At 33.7% G+C, this 24,637-nt stretch overlaps 1 protein-coding gene across 17 annotated transcripts in view; it reads left to right on the forward strand.

The window, feature by feature from the left end:
• The window catches only part of VPS13B (vacuolar protein sorting 13 homolog B), a 781,052-nt gene that overhangs the window by 112,733 nt on the left and 643,682 nt on the right, over positions 1-24,637 (forward strand). The window lies entirely within an intron of this gene.

The following is a 24,637-nucleotide window of genomic DNA, read 5'->3' on the forward strand; positions in this document are numbered from 1 at the left end:
CTAAAAATACTTTACTTTAGTAATATACACATTTTAAAATGAAATTTGTAAAGTAAATGTTCACATTTTCCAAGAAGTTTGCCTTTTGATCCAGAAAATTAAAAAATACAGAAGTTGCAGTTAAGTTTTGGAACCAGTTATTATGTAAAATGAAACCATTATTTAAATGATTATTCTTAATTTCTCTTGATATGCTTAATTTTGTCCTTAGTCATCCATATTCCTCAAATGTTATTATGTTGTGTAGAGATTCACTTTTTACCTTTTTCTTTGTGTATACATAGGATGTTGCATTTGAGCCAAGTTTTATTTTCTGATCTATTAAGTAATACCATGGGATATGTCCCAGTTGATATGTCACTATCAACTTTAATAGATATTTGTGAATACTGTTATCTCAGTTATGTGCTGATTTACTTGTCATTCATGACACTGAAATTTTATTGGAAACAGTGCAGTTTACTATAGAAAATGCTTAATACTTTTTTAAAAACAAAAAGCCAAAATTTCCAAAATGAATTATAGCCTTCATATGAAAAGAACTGAATATTTATATAGGCAAGGCTTATTTTAAGGATGTCTAAGCCTTACTATAAATATTGTCAAATGTGATTTAAAATATGTCTGCTAACATCTAAAAGAAAATATTCCAATTAAATACTAAAAGCATGAGATCACAGAATTCTAATATTTATTTGGATATGATTTGCTCTTTTGTAGTTAAGACCACTTCTGCATTATTTCAGATATTTTTGCTATACTTTACAGAAGTGTATTGCTTTGAAAATAGTTTCTTTAAATTGTTTTCCTTAATAAATAGAAAGTAAACTATAATTAATCCATTCCTAGTGACTCTAAATTGTGACTCTAAATAAATACAAAACTCAAGAAATTGAGATGTATCTAGTTAAATGAATAAAATACTAGATAAAATACATTATATAGCACTTTAATTAAATCAAAATCACTTGAGAACTGAGAATTTTATTTAACCCATGCAGTGAGTGAGGATTATTTTAGTAAGGCACTATGGTTATGTCATTAAATGTCAACTCTGTTCCCATTCATGGTCTCTCCCTTCCTCAAATTATACAAGCTGTTTCCTTTGGATTTTTAAAATTCACATTCCAGAGTTTCTTGATGCTATGTATATATTTCATTCAATAATGAGAAGAGTATAGTAATTACAGTCCACAGCTTTTCAAAAAGACATTTTTTAGCACATTGGAAAAAAATTTTAGTTGGTATGTTTGAGTTAACAATGAAAATCTAGATTTTAGATTTTATATAAATCAGCAAATTAGTTTATACTTTTTGTTTAAAAGTATTTCTAAATTGAGCAAACTAACATACTTTAATCAGATTTGCTAACAAATTTTTAAAAATCCGTAGTTTAAGTAACATTGAAAATAAATTATTTTTCTCACATTTAAATGTTTCTATTAATATATTTTAGCCTCACTGAGCAAGCTATTATATTACTACAATCCAGTTTCTTAGAATTTATTTTTTCAAAATATTTTGGTTATATTTTATTTTTCATTCTGTATTACACAGTTTTCAAACATAAACTTTTCAAAAACTTTTTCTTCCTCATTATTTTACATCAGGTTAACATTTCGTTCTTTTAGTCCCTTAGAACAGGATTGAAATATGTAGGATATGGTGGGAAAGACACAAGAAATCTTAAGCAATTAATTTAAATTTTAATTTACCTCTCTTTTTTTAGTAAGAAGTTGTTTTAAAAAGGGGCAGTAAAGGGATTGGTTAAAGAGTAAGAACGTATTATAACCTTATTATCACCAGCAGAATTAAGCATTGGTCTCCTGTTGATAGTTATTTTTAGAATTTCCACAGTGGTAATGCTTTTAGGCTTCTAGATATATTGTTGCACTTAACATTTTTTTTCAGAACAGAGAAATGATAAATATTTTAACTCTGTTTCTTATATTTTTAGTTGAAATAGTAATATCTTATAGAAAAGTGCATATATTATGATATTTCATAACTGAACTAAACTTTTGGTAACCAACTGGAAAGATCAAGAAAAGAGTAGCATCCCAAAAGCTTCTCTCATTCACCCTCCTCCAAGGTTAACTATTATTGTGATTTATGGTAGCATAGATACAGTTTTTTCTGTTCTTAGATTTAATATAAATGGAATCACACAAGATATATTTCTTTTTGACTGCTTCTGTCACTGAAAACAGTGTGAGATTCATTTATAGTGTAGAATGACGTTTTTAGATTGTTCGCTTTTGTCACTATCTGGTATTCTATTATATGAACATTGACAATTTATACATTTTTGATGTGCAATTTTAATTTAAAAATAAGTACCTGAAGTTTATGTGAATTTCTTTTTTATTCCTTTGGCATTTTTCTGGCATTTTCCCTTTTCCTTAAGAAGCTTCAGTTGTGTTAGGGGAGATTAGATGTTAGTCATGAAATATTTTTTGATTTTCTTTATTTTGATAGGCGTTGTGCTCAGTGTTGGGATTGGGGGAATAATAAAGTAGAATGCAGTGAGGGTGAGAGACATTCCCTGACCATGAAAACTTACAGTCTAGTGGAGGAGGAGGACACTAGACATATATGAAAATAGTTGTCTTCACCAAGTTGAGGCTTAAGTGGAATATCCTGTTAGTTTAAAGAAAATAGAAAATTTGGGATGGCTTCAGAGAAGAAGTGACATTAGAATTGGGCTTGACTGGCTGAATCAGATAGATATCCAGGGAACAAGAGGTTGGTTGGAGTGTGGAGGCTTCTAGGGGATACATAATATTGTCTGAATAAAGTCAGAGTTAGTCCATTGGATCTGTGAGTGGATACAGTGGGGGAGGAATTTGGACTCGTACATGAATAAGGATGTCTAAGCTTTTTAATATGAATAGTTAAAAATAGTTAAACCAGTTGATCGAGTATTCATTAACCCCATTTCTTCCTGATGAAGCTTGTTAAACTGCAACCATAGTCTGTCTCAAGTTCACTTTCTTCTATAATTGAGGGTTCAAAGATGTGATCCTTTTCATAGAGATATGCAACATACTTTGGAAGTTCAGAGAAAAATTACTTTGGCTTAGAAAGTCACAGAGAACATGAAGAAGGTAACTTTTTAAAGCAGGTTATTAAAGAATGGGTAGGATTTGAAAGAGGGTGTTGTACTTTTTTTATACAGTATTAGGTAGTTTAAGTTTTCATAACAACCCTGTGGGGTAAGATAGTATTCCTTCCTATAAAACTAAAACTCAGAGAGGTTACATAACTTGTCCAAAGTCACACAGTGGCTGGACAGGGATTCTGATGGAGGGTTAACTGATTCTAAAACCCTTGATCACTTTCTTACCTGAAGGAGTGAAGGCGTACATTATCTTTTGTTAATCATTTTTGAGGGTTCAGTGTGCTTCTTGCCTTATAGTAAAAGTGGATTTCCATGTATTGAGAAGCTAATTATATGATGGTACAGCTAATAAATCTGAACTCTCGTAGTATCAGTTAATAGTATATGGATGTTATTGTGATGCTGCTCTCATAAAATTGTAGATACAGTGTTAGGTGGACTCTTAGGTGTTACCTCAATTTCTGAGTCTAAGACATCTTTGATTTATAGGCATTTATCCACATTTTATTGACAGGAAGTTAGCTAGTTTGTGAGGCAGCCAGCTTCATTGTTGGGCAGCTCTAAAGTTCCTTCTTCTATTGAATTAAAATCTGCTTTCATGTTTCTTCTCTTTCATAATTATTGCTTATATGTTTCGTGAGCCATTTTCATACTCATAGGAATGTGGGAAAATACATCTTTCTTTACAAGATTGAGGGATCCCTCTGAGTATCCATTCCCTACTTAGCATGGTGCCAGCTTGATTTTTGACTAGTGAAGTTATTGAACAGTTCATTTGTGGGAGGAAGATGCTTTTGTGGAATCTGTGTTTGAATTGTGTTAATTAGGAAATATAGGATTTGGTGCTAGTAGGCTCGTGGTATGGTGTGGTGTCTAAAGGTGAGGTGAGGTAGATACTGATCCTTTTGCCTGCCTGAAACAGAAACTGAAGCAGCCGTTTTTCTGCCCTAGCTCAGAATGACACCAGAGTAAATGCTTTCAGCTTTAATGGAAGCTAGGCCCTTCAAGTCTAACAAAATTGCCAGTAATGTTTGTTTATTAGCAATAAGTAACCCACCCCACAGGGCTCAGAATGATGTTTGCTCAACTGACCTCTCCTTTATAACTCCACAGTTGGAGGCCTCAGGAACATAGAGTTGGGTGTCTTTAATCCTCCTGGAAATAGATCTTTTTAATTCCCTTGTTTCCAAAGCTATGTTTATTTTCAGCTGTCTGCTTTTATGATTAACATTCTCTTTAACAGAAACTCTTAAAACTGGTAAGACTTAACTGGGATGTTAATTCTCTTCACTTGAGTGGCAGCAGCCTGATTTTCAGCTTTGGTTCATCTGGCATATGGAATGTCCTTTCATGAATGTTTTGAACTGAAAAGAAACACTGACATCATCTATTGCAATCTTTTTATTGTAGAGGTCAAATTACTTACCTAAGGGCATACTGATTAATAGCAGTGCCTCAATTTGATCCTCATTTTCTTGATTCAGGGCTCCTTCAACTGTACCACAATGACTTAAAAATTATTATTATTATTTTATTGTGGTAAAATATACATAATATAAAATTTACCATTTTAACCATTTTGAAATGTACAATTCAGTGGCATTAGTTACTTCACATTGTTGTGCTACTGTCACCACTATTCATTTCCATATATTTTATATCCTGTACCCCTTAAAAGAATAAATCTCCATTACTCCCTACCTTCACCCTCTCAGAACTGCTGTTTTACTTTCTTTCTCTATGAATTTGACTATTCTAGGTACCTCATATAAGTGGAATCATTCAATATTTGTCCTTTTGTGTCAGGCTCATTTCACTTAGCGTAAAGTTTTCAGAATTCATCCATGCTGTAGGGTATATCAGAATTCCTCCTCCCCTTCTCCCTCCCTCCTCCCCTTCTTCACTTTCTTCCCTCTTTCCCTTATTTCATTCCTTTTGAAGGTTGGGTAACATTCCATTGTATGTATATACCACATTTTGTTCATCCATTCATCCATCAGTGGACATTTGGGTTGTTTCCACTTTTTAGCCGTTGGGACTAGTGCTGCTATGAACATGGGTGTACAAATATCTGTCCAAGTCCCTGCTTTTAATTCTTTTGGATATACACCTAGAGGTGGAATTGCTGCATCATATGGTAATTCTATGTTTAGTTTTCTGAGAAACCATCATTCTGTTTTCCACAGCAGCTGTACCATTTTACATTCTCACCAACAATGCATAAGGGTTCCAGTTTTTCTACATCCTTACTAACAGTTGTTATTTTGTTTTTTTTGATAATAGCCATCCTAACGATTATGGAATGGTGTCTCATTGTGGTTTTGATTCGTAGTTCTCTAATGATTAGAGATGTTGAGCATCTTTTCAAGTACTTATTGGCCATTTATGTGTCTCCTTTGGAGAAATATATATTTGAGTCCCTTGCCTATTTTTAAATTGGATTGTTTTTGTTGAGTTGTGGGTGTTCCTTATATATTCTATATATTAATTCCTTATTATGTGTATGATTTGCAAGTTTTTTCTCCAATTCCGTGGGACCACATTGCTTTTTAATGTTGTCTCTCTATCTTAATCTAACTCCAAAGCCAGAATCTGAGTGTACCTCTTTTATATTTTTTGCTGTTTGTTTGAAGTAGTTATCCTTTAGATTTGACACAGTTTTTCTAAAACATTTGTATAGCTTGAGCATGAAAAAAGTGGTCAAGTCCATGTTTATAATATTTCTCCTTCATTTGGAGAGGAAGAGAAAGGCAAGTTTGTTAAAATTCTTCGGATTGCTTACAAGTTTATCTTCACAGTAGTTTTTGTTTTGCTGTTTACAGGGATGGCTGACTTATAAGAGATTGTTTTTCTGCAGAAAGATTTTGTGACTTTCTACAGTATAGGGAAATATTTTCCTGCTTAATTTTCTTCTCATTTTAAACATGTTTTAAAAATATATATCTGTTAAACTCTTCAGAGGCTAGATATAGTACTTGACAGTATTTAGGTTATAGAGAAGTTCAATACTACTTAATAGAATAAAAATTAAAGCAGATGAACAACCAATTAAATAAAATGACCATTCACCTGGTTCTTTTGTTTTATTCAGGATAGACTTTAGGAGGACATAGAAGGTTTCAGAAACATTAGAAAGGTTGAGATCTTAGTACCTGTTTGTGACATGAATTTGTAAACACCTCATGGTCCCCATACATCTGGGCTGATTTATATATATATGTTTTGAAGTCCATGTACATATTGGCTTTGTCACCTTTTTGTTATTAGCAATAGTGCTTATTAATTATTTGAAAAATGGGATTTTTTTAAAAAAGCAATAATACTAAAGGAATCTAAAATTATTTTTGGAAGCATTATTCATTAAAAATATACTATCATAGGCCTAGTGCTCACTGATATTCAATTTGAAATCTAAGAGAATACTGAAATATAACTCTTGGGGTATTAAGTGGTAAATCGATTCAGCCCAGGCACTTATTGTTCTGGTTACAAGATTATTTTTCTAATGATAGATGTTAACATTAATTTTAACAATCTGATGAAAGAAAATATATTTTAACAAATAGAAGCAGATATGAACACTGTTCTGTGTATGGTCGCATAGCTAGACATTTCAGGATAGACTGGGATTCATATGTTAGTCTGAAAAAGTCAGCATTTTTTGCTTTTTAGTTCAGTCACATTCTCTTGAAACTGACATACACTACTGGTGCACATTTCTACTTCAAAGATAGATGAATCAAAGAATGATTCATTTATCAAAGTGTGTGAATGATTTCTGAAAGTGTGGCCTTGTTTCAATCAAATGGCTCTATAGTTCTTAAAAAGTTATAGATCTTTTAAAGAAGCTTAGGGGCAGTTGAGAGTGAGAAATACAGCAATCTTAATTTGTTTTTGGCTCAATTCATATATCCATTTCATGCCTGAACTAGAATTTCCTTAAAAAATGCTCTTTTTTGCCCACCCAAAGCTTTAGATTGGACGTGTAAGAATGTGCTATCTTGTGAGACTCTAAGGGTGGGATGTTAAGTCCAGATTTTACTGCCTTGAGACAAAATACGCATGCTTTATTTTATCTCCTTAGCCTACACATTAGAGGTGGTTAAGCATGATCAAAATGAGAATATCCCATCTTGGTCAATTTCTCCATTACATCATATAGTAAATTTGATTTGGAAAGTTCATAGTGCAAACTGTTCTCTTACCAGCTTTTACTTTTGATTTGGATAAGTTATTGAAGTATTTTTTTCCCTTTTATATTGCAGTAACTCCCTTTGTAGCAAATTAGTTCAGTTTAAACCAAACTTTTTAAAGCAAATGGTTAGGCCTTACTAGTATTGCTGTCTATTAAGATGTGAAATTTTTGTTTGAGTTGTAATCTCAGGTCAGGCATACAACAGTGGACCAAAAACCAGATGGCTCTGTGCATGATGTAACTTAGTTTCCATCTTATGGGACTGTGTGTTGTGTGACTTGGGGCACACTTGCCCTGTCTTGTTAATGAAACTATCTTTCCATTATTAATCAGGCATTTCCTTGCGTATTGCTTAGAACCTTTTTTTGTTTTGCTCATACTTTCTGTTTTAGTCTTCTAACTGTCATACTTTATTCTTCTTTTGTATACTTCTTAGGATGATTAAAGCAGAGGAGGATGACCAGAATAGACCAGGTGCATATTTTCTTTAATTTTGTGAAGAGTGTTCTCCAGTCAGTTTCAATTTTTGTTTTTTAAACTCCAGTGAGTTTTTTCAACTATATTTGTCAGCCTTTTCACACACTTGAGATTCTTCTTTGTTCATTCGTTCAGATCTGTTCCACAGATATGTGATGACTGTCTACTGTATGCCAAGTGCTAGGAACTGAAATATAGGTTCCTACAGATTAATGAAAATTCACTGAATAAATCAATTAAATATATTATTGTTTGATTTTCCAGATTTTTGAAAACATTTTCTAGTTATTGTTGAATGATTTTATAGAACATACTTGGTAATTCTGGACTTAATGTAAGCTTTTCTAAAAACTGACTTCTCGGCGGTTACTTTAACATGTATTACAATCTCCAATATTTATAGAGGTTAACTCTTTATATTCATTGAGAAATACTTATATTTCTAACTTGCATGTAAGTTATATTTTAAAAACCCATGAACAGAATTATTTTTCAACTTCTGTACGTGACATATGAGAAATTTGTGAGGAGAGTTTTAATAATACAGGATTAATATTAGTAATAGTAATACATATGTTTGCCAGGAATAGTGCTAGGAATCTTACGTGCATTATCTCGTTTAATCTTCTTAATAACCTTATGAGAGAGATACTGTTATACCAATTTTATGCATATCTTTGTCTTAACTTATTGATGCTTAAACATATAATAAATAGTGAAGTTGGAATTCACTTTTAGATCTGTCTGTCTGAATCAAGACCCAAGATTAGCAGTCCCTTCCGCCATTGATGAGGGAGTGTTATTATAAGTTGGTGTTAAGTTTGTGTCCTTAGACATTCTTCCATAGGAATAGCTTTGCTAACTTGTATGTATTTTTTTATAAACAGCTTTATTAAGGTATACTTTATGTACCATAAAATTCGCCCAAGTGTACAATTCAATGTTTTCTAGTAACTTTACTCAGTGATGTGACTGTTACTGTAAATCAGTTTTAGAACATTTTCATTCCCCCAATAAGATCCTTTATGACCATTTACAGTTAATTTCCATTTCTAGCCCCAGGGAGCCACTACTCTATTTTCTTTGTAAACTTATGTTTTATGGCATATAAGTAGAATCATACAGTATGTGGTACCCTGTGTTTCGCTTCTTTACTTAGCATAGTGTTTTTGAGGTTCATCCTTGACATAGCATGTATTAGTAGCTAATTTGATTTTTTATTCTACATCTGTGTGTGGCTTTCCTTAATGGAGTAAATGTATTCATGCTTACAAATAGCTATCCTTAATCCTATCCAGAGATGTTTAAATTCCAGAGTTGCATGAGGGGTTTCCAAATCTTGTTACATTTGCTGCTGTAACTGTGTCTTAGGATGTTCTAAGAATATCCTTTTATGTCATTAGCCCTTCTTCAACCTCAAATAGACATAAGCTTTTGCCATAATTTTTGAGAAATTAGAGGGGTGGGAATGGTGTTTGAGCTCCTTCTTGCTCTGTGATTATTGGTATTAAAACTCATTTAAACAGAATTTAACTCTAGACTTATCTGCCTTTCTCAGGAAGATGAGTAGCTGGTACTGGGCCTTTTTTGAAATTTAAATCTTTGATAAATTAACTCGTTTCGGAAATGTCTAGTCTTATCTTTATAGGACTTTATCATTTTTGCAGCTTGACTAGTTTTATTTTTCACATTTGCATTTGTGCTCCAGGATATTGCATATAGTTGGTTTTTAGTAAATGTTAATTAAAATGAACAGAACTAGAATTTAATTAATTCTGTAAACATTTTTAGACAAGCTAACTTAAATTTTGAAGACTTTAGAAAAAGAACAGATATATTCAATCATATTAATGTTTAAGGAAGAAAAGGTAGCTAAAGTGCCCAAACTCAGTTTCCTTTTTTGTTAATCTAATTTTTTAACAAATGAAGCTTTAATATTCTAAAGCAAGTATTTTCTTATATTCTAGCATCTGAAGAGAAATATGTTAGGTGTACCATTCTTGAATATCTTCAATTTTAATTCATCCTAATAAATGCAAATATTGAGATATATGAGTGCCTTTGGGGTTTCTTCTAGATGTTTGTTTCTTTAGTCTTACAGTGTTCTTTCTCATTACTATTTTTTTTGAGAGGAATAATGTTTCAAGGTGCATACTTAATTTTTTATATTTAATTTATTTCTCAAAGTGTTATTTTATTCTCATAAAATCCTATGAATAATTTAAAAAATTACAAGAGTACTTAATGGCTTGGCTACACCTGAAAGTGCTATATAACAATAGCAAGCTTTCATAGTACTTTAAAGTTGTGTAGAATGTGGTTTATCAAGTTCTCCATAATGGTTTATTATATGAATTATACCAGTGTTTTCAGTAACACTGTTTTCATTTTAAAATTAGAGTATAATTTAAATATAGCAAAATTTAACAATTTTATGTGTACAACTCAATGATTTTTGACAGATATATGCAGTCATAGAGCCCCCATCAAAATCAAGATATAGAGAGCCAACCCTGATGGCCTAGTGGTTAAAGTTTGGCACTTACTGCTTTGGTGGCCTGGGTTCACTTCCCAGTCCCAGAACCACACCACCTGTCTGTCAGTTGCCATGCTGTGGTGGCGGCTCACATAGAAGAACTAGAACAACTTACAACTAGGATATACAACCAAGTACTGGGGCTTTGGGGAGGGAAAAAAGAAAAAGGGGAAGAATGGCAACACATGTTAGCTCAGGGCAAATCTTTCCCTGAAAAAAAAAAACCAAAAAACAGAATCAAGATATAGAACATTTCTGTTGCCCCTCAAATTTCTCTCTTGTCCCATTGCAATCAGTCTCTTTCCATCCTCCTGGAGTGTGTCAGCTCTTGGTGAGGGGATTTGGCCCCTGGTAAAGGTAATGCCTATCTCGATCCCCAGTTGTAGGGTGAGCAAGGAATGACTGCTTGGCAGCTTGTTAGCTAGCAACCTACTATTCCTTGTGTTGTTGTTCCATCCTTCACCCAAACACATCAGATGACTGGTTCTCTTCACTAGGGCTTCTGGGATTTCTTTCACCTACAGGGCTGAGGCATGTAGTATTTTCGGTTGCATAATAAAAGATTTTGTAACTACATTTTATATACACACATTAACATATTTTCATTTTATTTTATTGAGCGGCTTTTGCTTAGGTAACTTTTTTAAAAGATAGTTTAAAAAGTAATAAAAATAGGAAAATAGAAATGTAATTTTAACATGTGAGATATCGTAGGACTCTAATGTATCTTGTGACAACAAGCATTAGAGGTCTAACTCTTAAACAAGATTAACTTAACATTTTTTAAAAGCTTATTTTACTGTTGTTCTTTGCATTTTATTTAATTTGATTAATTTATTTACAGCCTTGTATTTATATCAAGGTGAAAATTTTACCTAAATTGTATTCCAAGTCTGAAATACCAGTTTGTTCATATCAGAAAGAATAGTTTTAATATATAAATGCATATATATCTATTTAAATTTATATTTCTTTTGAGAGTTGGGAAATATAGAATAGAAATTAATCTAGGCTTTATTTTTTTTTTGTTTTTTTGAGGAAGATTAGCACTGAGCTAACTACTGCCAATCCTCCTCTTTTTGCTGAGGAAGACTGGCCCTGAGCTAACATCCATGCCCATCTTCCCCTACTTTATATGTGGGATGCCTACCACAGCATGGCTTTTGCCAAGCGCTGCCATGTCGGCACCCAGGATCGAAACTGGGGAACCCCGGGCCACCGAGAAGCAGAACGTGCGAACTTAACTGTTGCACCACTGGACCAGCCCCTAGGCTTTATTTTGATTAAGGATGTTTTCCTCCCAAATGTGTTATTGATTTTTCTGTGAATTTGTCTTGATTGAATGACTTTTCAATAACACTTATATTTTAAAATTTTAAAGAAATAATACCTCATAAATAATCTTTATATGAATAATAGTGGTTCTAAACATGTTTTTCTCAGATGTTCTATTTGTCTCTTAGTACTAACTTTTAAAGTCTCTAGTTGTGCTCTTTTGGGATTTAGTTTGGTTACTTGCAACACTTTGCCACACTGTAGGTAAAAATATTCAGTTATGAAATTATAAATATTGTCAATCATTGTATTACTAATACTTTTATATTTTACTAATAAAGTACATTTATTTAGAATATTAGTGCATTGTTTGAAAAAAATTCCCTAGAAAGAGTGACCAATTTTTGTATATATTAATAGTCCTACCAATTTTCGTTTTTCATCATGTTTTGGTTCTGATTTTATAATGTGTTTAAATAAATGACTGGTTGAAAAATACCTATTTTTATAGTTTTTTATAGAGTGTGTATGTGTATGGAATTAAAAAGATGTGAAGGGGCTGGCCCCGTGGCCGAGTGGTTAAGTTCGCGCGCTCCGCTGCAGGCGGCCCAGTGTTTCGTTGGTTCGAATCCTGGGCGCGGACATGGCACTGCTCATCAAGCCACGCTGAGGCAGCGTCCCACATGCCACAACTAGAAGGACACACAACAAAGAATATACAACTATGTACTGGGGGGCTTTGGGGAGAAAAAGGAAAAAATAAAATCTTTAAAAAAAAAAAAAGATGTGAAGAACACAACTATTGCATCTATCTTTATATCAGTTAGATTTTTCCCTTTGATTTTTTTGTAAGGGCAGGAAGAGCAAGTGACATGTTAACAACCAGAGACAGTGTTAGTCCAATGAGAACAGAAGATTTTCTTTGATTTTGCTTTTGGAAAATTTGATGTTTTCCACGAGCAATTTTATGAACAGTTGGGCGTGAAGTTGTATAGGCAAATATGATCCATCTATTTCCCTCGTTAAAAGTTTTAAATTTAGTAAAATAGTTTAGTGGTACCCAAAAGAACATTTATAATTCAGTCTTAGAGTTTTGCCTTTACATTTGTTTTTGAATATTGGAGAATATTATTATAAGACCTATGTCTCTTTCTGTGAGAAGAATTATACTAATTTTTTTTCTCAGTATTTACTTTTGTCTGTGTACAATAGTGGAAGAATATTATCCTGTGATAATGTTTTATTCTAGTGACACTATCTTTTAAATACATCTATTTCACTATTTTTTGGGAACTGAAACTTCAGTATATTCAAAAAAATTTCTAAGTTACTAGTATATTTATTAAAAGGGAAATGTCTTGGTTAGACATCACTAAATTTAGCTTAAGATTTTTTTTTTTATCATTGCCTCTGAATTTCTTACTTAACTGTATTTGATGATTTAATCTCTTTTTTTTCTTTTTGATGCTTGTGTCACTGATTTGTTTTTTATTGAGTTATTGATAGGTTACAATCTTGTGAAATTTCAGTTGTACATTAATGTTTGTCAGTCATGTTGTAGGTGCACCACTTCACCTTTTGTGCCCACCCCCCACCCCACCTTTCCCCTGGTATCCACTAAACTGTTCTTAGTCCGTAATTTTAAATTCCTCATATGAGTGGAGTCATACATAGATTATCCTTCTCTCGCTGGCTTATTTCACTTAACATAATTCTCTCAAGGTCCATCCATGTTATTGCAAATGGAATGATTTTGTTCTGTTTTGCAGCTGAGTAGTATTCCATTGTATATATGTACCACATCTTCTCTATCCATTCGTCTGTTGCTGGACACTTAGGTTGCTTCCATATCGTGGCTATTGTAAACAGTGCTGCAATAAACATTGGGGTGCATGGGACTTTTGGGATTGCTGACTTCAAGCTCTTTGGCTAAATACCCAGTAGTGGGACGGCTGGATGGTATGGTAGTTCTATTTTTAATTTTTTGAGGAATCTCCATACTGTTTTCCATAATGACTGCACCAGTTTGCATTCCCACCAGCAGTGTATGAGGGTTCCTTTTTCTCCACAACCTCTCCAACATTTGTTGCTATTAGTTTTAGATATTTTTGTCATTCTAACGGGTGTAAGGTGATATCTTAGTGTAGTTTTGATTTGCATTTCCCTGATGATCAGCGATGATGAGCATCTTTTCATGTGCCTATTGGCCATCAGTATATCTTCTTTGGAGAAATGTCTGTTCATGTCTCCAGCCCATTTTTTGATTGGATTGTTTGATGTTTTGTGGTTGAGTTGTGAGAGTTCTTTATATATTATGGATATTAAGCCTTTGTCAGATATATGACTTGCAAATATTTTTTCCCAGTTAGTGGGTTGTTTTTTTGTTTCAATCCTGTTTTCATTTGCCTTGAAGAAGCTCTTTAATCTGATGAAGTCCCATTTGTTTATTCTTTCTATTGTTTCCCTTCTCTGAGAAGGCATGGTGTCCGAAAAGATCCTTTTAATACTGATGTCGAAGAGTGTACTGCCTACGTTTTCTTCCAGAAGCCTTATGGTTTCAGGTCTCACCTTTAGGTCTTTGATCCATTTTGAGTTTATTTTGGTGAATGGTGAAAAAGAATGGTCAATTTTCATTCTTTTACATGTGGCTTTCCAGTTTTCCCAGCACCATTTGTTGAAAAGACTTTTTTTTCTCCATTGTATGCCCTCAGCTCCTTTGTCAAAGATAAGCTGTCCATAGATGTGTGGTTTTATTTCTGGGCTTTCAATTCTGTCCCATTGATCTGTGCACCTGTTTTTGTACCAGTACCATGCTGTTTTGATGACTGTAGCTTTGTAGTATGTTTTGAAGTCAGGGATTGTGATGCCTCCCGTTTTGTTCTTTTTTCTCAGGATTGCTTTAGCAATTCGGGGTCTTTTGTTGCCCCATATGAATTTTAGGATTCTTTGTTCTAATTCTGTAAAGAATGTCATTGGGATTCTGATTGGGATGGCGTTGAATCTGTAGATTGCTTTAGGTAGAACGGACATTTTAACTATGTTTATTCTTCCAATCCATGTACATGGAATGTCTTTCCATCTCCTTATGTCATCATCCAATTCTCTCAGAAAGGCCTCGTAATTTTCATTATATAGGTCCTTCACTTCCTTAGTTAAATTTACCGCAAGGTATTTTATTCTTTTTTTGCGATTGTGAATTGTATTGTATTCTTCAGTTCTTTTTCTGTTGGTTCATTACTGGAGTATAGAAATGCTACTGATTTATGCAAATTGATTTTGTACCCTGCAACTTTGCTGTAGTTGTTGATTACTTCTAGGAGTTTTCCAGTGGATTCTTTGGGGTTTTCTATATGTAAGATCATGTCGTCTGCAAACAGCGAGAGTTTCACTTCTTCCCTCCCTATTTGGATTCCTTTTATTCCTTTTTCTTGCCTGATTGCTCTGGCCAGGACCTCCAGTACTGTGTTAAATAAGAGTGGTGATAGAGGGCATCCTTGTCTCGTTCCTGTTTTCAGGGGGATGGCGTTCAGTTTTTGCCCATTGAGTATGATGTTGGCTATGGGTTTGTCATATATGGCCTTTATTATGTTGAGGTAGTTTCCCTCTATGCCCATTTTGTTCATAGTTTTTATCATAAATGGCTGTTGCATCTTGTCAAATGCCTTCTCTGCATCTATTGAGATGATCATGTGGTTTTTATTCCTCAGTTTGTTGATGTGGTGTATCATGTTGATTGATTTGCGGATGTTGAACCATCCCTGTGTCCCTGGTATGAATCCCAGCTGATCATGATGTATGATTCTTTTGATGAATTGCTGAATTCTGGTTGCCAAAATTTTGTTTAGAATTTTTGCATCTATGTTCATCAGTGATACTGGCCTGTAGTTCTCTTTGTTCGTGGTGTCCTTGTCCGGTTTTGGTATCAGCGTGATGTTGGCCTCATAGAATGTGTTAGGAAGTGGTCCATCTTCCCTAACTTTTTGGAATAGCTTGAAAAGGATAGGTATTAAATCCTCTCTGAAAGTTTGGTAGAATTCCTCAGTTAAGCCATCTGGTCCTGGGGTTTTATTTTTTGGGATGCTCTTGATTGCTGTTTCAATCTCTTTCCTTGTGATTGGTCTGTTCAAATAGTCTGCCTCTTCTTGAGTGAGCTTTGGGGGATTGTAGGAGTCCAAGAATTTATCCATTTCCTCTAGGTTATCCATTCTGTTGGCATATAGTTTTTTGTAGTATTCTCTTATAATCTGTTGTATTTCTGCAGAGTCTGTTGTTATTTCTCCTCTTTCATTTCTGATTTTGTTTATTTGAGCTTTCTCCCTTTTTTTCTTTGTAAGTCTGGCTAGTGGTTTGTCAATTTTATTTATCTTCTCAAAAAACCAGCTCTTTGTCTCATTGATCCTTTCTACTGCCTTTTTCGTTTCAATAGTATTTATTTCTGCTCTGATTTTTATTAATTCTCTCCTTCTGCTGACTTTGGGCTTCATGTGTTCTTTTTTCTCTAGTTCATTTATGTGTGCTTTAAGGTTGCTTATTTGGGATTTTTCTTGCTTGTTAAGATGTGCCTGTATTGCGATGAATTTTCCTCTTAATACAGCTTTTGCTGTATCCCATATGAGTTGGTATGGCATGCTATCATTTTCATTTGTTTCCAGGTATTTTTTTATTTCTTCTTTAATTTCTTCAATGATCCGTAGCTTGTTCAGTAGTGTGTTGTTTAGTCTCCACATCTTTGTTCCTTTCTCAGCTTTTTTTTTGTAATTAATTTCTAGCCTATAGCACTATGATCTGAGAAGATGCTTGTTATTATTTCAATTTTTTTAAATTTGTAGAGGCTTGCCTTGTTTCCAAACATATGGTCTATCCTAGAGAATGTTCCATGTGCACTTGAGAAGAATGTGTATTCAGCTCTTTCAGGGTGGAGTGATCTATATATGTCTATTAATTCTAATTCTTTTAGTTTTTCATTCAGCTCCACTATTTCCTTGTTGATTTTCTGTCTGGATGATCTGTCCATTGATGTGAGTGGGGTGTTGAGGTTCCCTACTATTATTGTGTTGTTTTTAACATCTTCCTTTAGGTCTGTTAATAGTTGCTTTATGAATCTTGGTGCTCCTGTGTTGGGTGCATAGATATTTATAAGCGTTATTTCTTCTTGATGAAGTGTCCCTTTGATCATTATATATTGTCCCTCTGTGTCTCTCTTTACCTGTCTTATTTTGAAATCCACTTGGTCTGATATGAGAATTGCAACACCTGCCTTTTTTTCCTTGCTATTTGCTTGAAGTATTGTCCTCCACACTTCACCCTGAGCCTGTGGTTTGTCCTTGGGCTGAGGTGTGTTTCCTGGAGGCAACAAATTGTTGGATCTCGTTCTTTAATCCGTTTTGCCACTGTGTGTCTTTTTATTGGAGAGTTCAATCTGTTCACATTGAGAGTGATTATTGATGCATGTGGTCTTAGTGCTGTCAATCTGTTGCTCATTATCTTGTTTTCCTGTGTTTCTTTTCCTGTTTGCTTTAGACTACCATTTAATACTGCAATTTCTTATGCTGGGTTTCTTAGATTTTTCTTTATTTATGTTTTGTGACTCTGTTCTGTACTTTATTTTAGTGTCTACCTTGAAGTTTGTATTTAGAATCTTGTGTATAATATAGTCTATTCTCTGCTGGTCTCTTACTTAGTTGACCAATACTGATTTAGACCCTTTGCTCTTCCCCTCCTAAATAATTATTTTCATTTTGTATTCCAACTCGTCTTATTAATCGGTAGTTAGAGTGCTAAGATCGTCCTTGTTTTTGTAGTTTCCTTACCTTTACCCTAATGCTATAATTGAATATTTGCTATCCTGTTCTGGTTCTATCCATCGGTCTCCCTAGTCTGTGGATTGTGTTCCCTCTCTCCCTTTTTTCTTTTTTCAGGTATGAGAGCCTTTTTGAGGATTTCTTGTAATGGAGGGCTTTTGGTTACAAATTCCCTTAACTTTTGTTTGTCTGGAAAAGATTTAATTTCTCCCTCATATCTGAAGGAAATTCTTGCTGGATATAGTATTATTGGCTGAAGCTTTTTATCTTTTAAAGCTTTGAATATGTCACTCTATTCTCTCCTAGCTTGTAGGGTTTCTGTAGAGAAATCCGCTGACAGTCTGATAGGGGCTCCTTTATAGGTTATTCTGTTTTTTTTTCTTACTTCCCTGAATATTCTTTCCTTATCTTTCCTTTTTGCCAACTTTACTACTATGTGCCTTGCAGTAGGTCTTTTTACATTGACAAATCTAGGAGATCTAAAACCTCCTCTACACACATTTCTCCGTCGATCCCTAGATTTGGGAAGTTCTCTTCAATAATTTCGTTAAGCACACTTTGTGCTCCATTTTCCTTTTTCATATTCTTGGGAATTCCTGTGATCCGTATGTTCTTACTCCTCATTGAATCCATTATCTCTCGGAGATTTTCCTCATTTTTTTTGATTCTTAGTTGTCTTTCTTCCTCTGTCTGGCACCATTCAGCCTGTCTGTCTTCGATTATGCTAATTTGGTCCTCTATGTTGTCTACACGGGCATTCAGGGAATCCATATTCTGTTTTATCTGGTCCATTGTGTTTTTCATCTCAAGTAATTCTGTTTGATTCTTCTTTATGATTTCAATCTCTTTTGTGAAGTAACTCCAGAACTCGGCTTGTTTCTCTATCTTTCTCTCTACCTCATTGAGTTTTTTGATTATAGCTGCTCTGAACTCGGTATCACTTAGTTTACCTATTGCCAAGTCCTCAGGACTCAATTCTATGTTTTTATTGTTTTCCTTCTGGTCTGGGGCTTTTATAAATTGCTGGATGGTAGAGGAGCGGTTTTTTCGCATGGTGGTAGAATTCAGTTGCAGTTACAGCCTGTCGCCACTAGATGGGGGTCAAGAGCCGCGTGTTATGAGCTCTCTGCCTTGGGGCAAGATGGCTGTGGCCACTGGCTTTGCCAGGGGGGAGGGGTAATACTCACACGCGCTGGTCTGGGTTCAGATCAGTTCTGTTCTCTGGTCTCCCAAGGCCCTTGATTTATGGGGTCCCTGCGGACGGACGCTTTCCCCCCGTCAGCGGGTCTCCACTGAATCAGTGGCAGGAGTCCTGGATAGTCCCCCGGTCGCACGGCCCCTCTCCCGCTCCTTCCCGACCCACGCCGCAGCGTTTGCAGACTCTAGGGGAGGGAGCGATGTGCTCTCCTACCTTTCCAGCACCTCTGAGGGTGCAAGCAAGGTTTATGATCTCCGCCTTCTTGGTATTGTAGGTCTCTAACGAGCTGGCATTATGTTTATTCTCTGAAATTCAGTTCTTCCCATCTTTTGTTGTATTTTGGAGGGGAGAGAATCCCGGGTCAGCTCACCCCGCCATTTTGCTCCACCCCCTCTCCTTTGATTTAATCTCTTTTTAATAAATTAACGTGAAATTTAGGAACAAATAATCATTGGAGATCTCCATATTCAAAAGATCATGCAGTGCATATTTAGTTTCAGATGAAATGGCTAAGGAAAACATCTCTTGGAAATCTCTAAGAAAGCATATGCTCTCGTCTAGCATTTTGTACTTAACTAATTCCATTACGTACAGGGATTTATTTGAACCTCACAAACAACCTTTGGAATAAACAAGTCAGATATTATCATCTCTATTTTATGGATGTGGAAATGGAGGATTAGGGAAGATGTTATGGTGGATCTAGAGAGATGTAGTCACTTGTTGTAGACATCTTTTAATTAGTTCTTGACAGAGCCGTTAATAGTATGTTGGTAACTGTTCTCGAGTTCTTTATAATAACTTTGCCTGTATTCTTCATTATGAGTTATAACTTCAAAAAATATTACCAGTTTCCTAGATGAATCTGTTAAGACTTAGTATTTTTCAAGTTTCAATATGTTAGTGAGTCGTTCATTTGTTTTAAAAATACTTTTTTGGCCCTCTCATGTGAAAACTGTTGTGTTATAGGCTTTTGAGTTTCAATATGAATAAGATGTGGTCTTTGCTTTTCTTCCTTGATTCTCTATGTATTTAGAGAGGTGTTCTTAATTACCAGCTATCTTATACATCTGAAGCCAGTTTGTTTGGTTGGTTTGGTTTTGGAAGATGGTTCTAATTATGCCCTTCTCCTGCCTAAAATACTTTGCTTCTCATAGATTTTACAGTAAAGATTAAAATCTTTAAAACATTCTGCAATGCCCTCCATGGTCTGGCCCCTTCTTGGCTGTATAGATTCATCTGAATATCTTTCTCCCTATCCCACCTTCTTGCCTTTTTTCAGTTTGTCTTCTTTCAGCTAAGTGTTTCACCGTATTGTTTCACTAGTCAGTAGCCTAAATAAAATCTTTACTGACCCCTCAGATATTGGCTCAATTGCTACTTGCTCTGTCCAGGTCGTATCTCCCTAAAATATTCTTCTATGGGATATTGTTCCTGCTTTTCACTGTACTTTTTATACAAATGATTTTACACTGGTTCATGTGATTATTTAGTAGCTTTTTCCATTCTTTTTACTTTAAGCTCCGTAAGGACCATTTCTTTTTCTATAGAAGACATTTATCTTCAAAACTTTGAATCTGTGGTAGGCAGAAGTCTTTATTGACATGCAGCTGGTAATTACTTCAGCGATTTCATGTTTTTTGGTTGTCTGATTGATGAGGTTTTAGATTGTATACTTTTTTTGACAACCAAATCTGTCTCCTGTTTACTTATATAATACATGTAAAATGTGCTCTTGGCCAAAGGAAAAGCCAGTGACTTTAATAATTAATTACTGAAATTGAGCTAAAATTTTAGTGATTTTCCTAAGCAGAATTCTCAAAATTATATGAATGTTTTTTAGTACAAATATAAAATATATTGCATAAACACACTTCCTCTGTCTTTTTTCCTGACTAGGTAAACATTTTTCCTTACGTAGATAAATTATCTATATTGAGTAACTTCTTTAGGAGATGATGAGATAAATGAAGGGACAACATTTTGCTCCTTTTATATTTTGTTTATTTGCTCCCACCCATAGTTCATTATAAGATTTTGGACTTTATATGTTATAATAATCAAGATATTCATTATATTTTTATTTTAGTGATAGGCAAGTTTTACTTCCCATTTTCTCTATCTGTTGTCTGACGTTTAAGTTTGAACAATATTATTTATTTTAGAAATTTGAAAAATGGTGAAACATTTTTATATCTCAACATAACAGTATATAATTTGTATTTTACAGCTATTTACAAATGCTAAAATCATTGTAATTAAAACATACAATAGTTAATACTGGTGGGGATGTTGAGAAAGGAGTATTCTGATACAGTGCTGATCAATGTAAAACTTTATTCAAACAGTATAATATCAAGCATACATGCAAAGGACCAATGTAGAAGCATGTGTACTGATGTGGAAAGATAGTGATGATCTCTAAGATATGTCATTTAGTCATAAAAAGCAGGCTGTAGACATATATACACATACATATACATATCCGTTAAAATTATGTGTGCCTATGAATGCATAAAATTAATAGACAGGTCTGTAGTTGTGTATGCTAAACTCATAAAAAGTGGTTATCTGTGGGTAGTGGAGTGGGATCTGAACGAGAAAAGAGGGTTTTTAGCCTTTCATTTTATCTACCATTCAATTAAAAATTTTTTTTCTTTTCATTGAGTATTGATGAATTGCATAAGTTAAAGAGTCGTATACAGAACTAAATGCAACTTTCTTAGCTTTTTAAATTGCTTCCATTTCTACGTTGAGTTAGTGAAGTTTTGTACTTATTTTATTTTGGAAAAAGTGATCTAATCTCATTTAACTGTACAGGATATGAGTAATAACAAAAATACATTTTTGGAACCAATTTGTAGGTTTAAACTTTGCATTTGGGGACTTTATATAAATCTTTAGATCCAGCTGTTGTTGAGGATATTCTTTCAATTGCTGTGAGGTGTGTTGATTTTAAAAGAATGGAAGGCTGTTCCTCAAGTGTATGTATGGCAAAAATTTTATGCTATTCCTATGAACACGATCGGATAGTTTAAGTTAACTCCTTTGCATTGAGTAGTAAGAACCATTTTCATGTTTATTATTTAAAAATTTGAAGGAAGAATTTTCTTTATAGAAATTCCAGACTGGTTTAGAAACTTCATCAGGTCTGTCTTATAATTTGTCAGCAGATGGTACAAGCAGAGTCTTTTAAAGTATTTGTTAATTAGGGCATATTCATTTTTAGTCTTTGCTACTACACAATCAAGACCTGCTTGTTTCTGTTTCCTTAAATTTATCCTGGAGTTTGTCCAAGTTGAGTTTTAATGAGTTGTTTATCCCACTAGTTACATTGGGATTTATTTTTCCCTAGAGAAATGTTTGAATTGATAGTTTTAAAATCTATTCTGTAAAATGAACATATGTTCAGACTAGAACTTCTGGATATGTGAAATAGGCATTTGTCAAAGAAATTATTTTATTTTTACCATCTTAATTGTTAAAATGTAGGAATAGTGATATTTCAAAAAAAGTAGGTAAGTCCAGAAGTAGTTAGATGTTTTTAGTATGAATTTTATTGAGCTGTTTTATTTTAAACAAAGTTTAAATAAATTTGTAGTGGTATAAATCACAAGGAAAATTATACTTTTATTGTGCATTTTCATTGACATTTTAACAAGCCCCCCAAATAGCTTAAATAAAGTTGTAAAAACTATTTATCTATTTAAAAATTTCTGAGCAAATATGGTATAATGTTATGGTTTGATGAACTGGATACAAAGGTCTTTATTATTTCCTATACGTGTTAACCTGTTGGAACTATTTCCAAATTGACAAAAAGAAGAGAAAGAAAAATCCTCTTCTTTGGTATCATTTCACTAACAGATACGTTATGTAAGCTACAACCTATTACCAAATCGTTGTAAAATGGTTTATTTTAGTTCAAATGCTGCTGGAGTACTTAACAGAAGTGTAATAAAATGTACTTTTATTTGTAGTCAGTTACAGCTGGAAGAGAAAAACCACAAAAATATGTCCTATGTGTATGATAGAATTTACTTGTTTATTATTGAATTCTGGCTTCTGTACAAAGGGAATTATTTCCTTTGATGTTAAATTAAATTGAATCTGAAGGAGAGAATTGCCCCCTACCCTTGGGCATTATTAAAATGTAGAATAAATTAATCTTTTTGAATTTGCATATGTTTAAGTTTTTATTCAAGTCTTTGTTATCCATTTGGGAACTATTTTATGTGACATATGATTGCATGAAAGTTACAGTACCATATACAGTAGCTGAATTTGTTATGAGATAGTAAAGACCCACTTATAAAGAGAATCCTGACTATAGTTTGACTTTATAAATAATTATTGCCATAGTTATAGAACATGGCTCTTGCTACACCATAGGACTTCCTATATGCCACAGAGTATCTGGCTGAAGATAGAGTGGCTAGGTTAACTGTACATTTTTATACTGTAGGTGTTCCAAATGTCTGTTTTCTTTACTTACTATCACTACTAATAAGCTGATTTTTTTGGTCACGAATTTTGAACAGAAATTTGAGAACATAGTAGAGAACTACCTCTCAATTTTTAAACCCTTAATAAAAAAAAGAAAATGATTTGGCTGCAATGTTGGAAAAGTGAAAGGAAACAATAATGATAATGAAATATAAATTTATGAGTTTGGTCCTATTTGTTTTTCCTCCTGTCTTTTTTGTTCTGTACTATTTTACCTGTTTGGTTTAAAGAATCTTTTATTCATTGCATATTTATTTCCTGGTCTGTTCATTCCACTCCTTTTGTTTTATGGTAAAATATGACCAGGATTGTGGATTGAAGGATAAATGTACGTGGAGCCACATATTGCTATTAAATATTTGAAAGTTGTATGGACAAGGTGGCAGATGTCTTAATGTGCAACTGTATATTTAAATTACCTGACATGCTAATTAAGAGAGACGAGTGATCCTAGGATTTTATTTTTATTGTTTTGATATTTTTGAGTGAGAGAAGGCAATGGTTAGTCACTTGGACCAGTATTCCTAGGAATGGAGTTCTGAATATTTTGGGAAGATATTTTGTTTTAATTGAGATAAAATCCACATACCGTAAAAGTCACCATTTTAATTACTTTAAACTGTACAACTCACTGGTTTTTAGTATATTCACATTGTTGTGCAGTTATCACTATCTAATCCCAGAACTTTTTCAAAACTCCTAAAAAGAAACCTTGTCTCTATCTATGATTCTGAACATTTCATATAAACAGAATCATAAAATATGTAGCATTTTCTGCCTGGCTTCTTTGACTTAGCATGTTTTCAAGGTTCATTCATGTTGTAGCATGTATTAGTACTTCATTCCTTTTTATGGCTGAATAATATTTACCACATTTTGTTTATCCATTCATAAAGTTGTACAATTGAGTTGTTTCTGCTTTTTGGCTGTTAAGAATAATGCTGCTATGATTTATGCATGTATAAGCTTTTATATGAATGTGTTTTTAATTCTTTTGGGTATATACCTAGCAATATAGTTGGCTGGTCATATAGTAACTTTCTGTTTATCTGTTTGATGAATTGGCAAATTGTTTTACACAGTAGCTGTACCATTGTACATTCCTACTTCCAATGTATGAGGATTCCAGCTCCTCCCCATCTTTGCTAACACTTGCTGTTTTGTTTTTTTTTCTTTTATTAAAGCCATCTGATTAGATGTGAAGTGAGTGGTATCTCATTGTGGTTTTGATTTTCATTTCCTTAATGATATTGAGTATCTTTTCATGTGCTTGTTGGTCATTTGTGTATCTTCTTTATCTTTTGCTGAGAGTTTTATAGTTTTAAGTTTTTGGTCAATTTTGCGTTAATTTTGGTGTATGGTATGAAGTAGAGGTCCAAACTCATTCCTTTGTATTTGGATATCTAATTGTTCCAAAACTATTTGTTCAAAAGACTATTCATTTCTCATTGATTGGTCTTGACACCCTTATCAGAAATCAATTGACCGTAGATGTATGGGTTTATTTCTAGACTCTCAGTTCTAGTGC

Source organism: Equus asinus, chromosome 12 (assembly GCF_041296235.1).
Source record: "Equus asinus isolate D_3611 breed Donkey chromosome 12, EquAss-T2T_v2, whole genome shotgun sequence".
In the NCBI taxonomy this organism is placed as follows: Eukaryota; Metazoa; Chordata; class Mammalia; order Perissodactyla; family Equidae; genus Equus; species Equus asinus.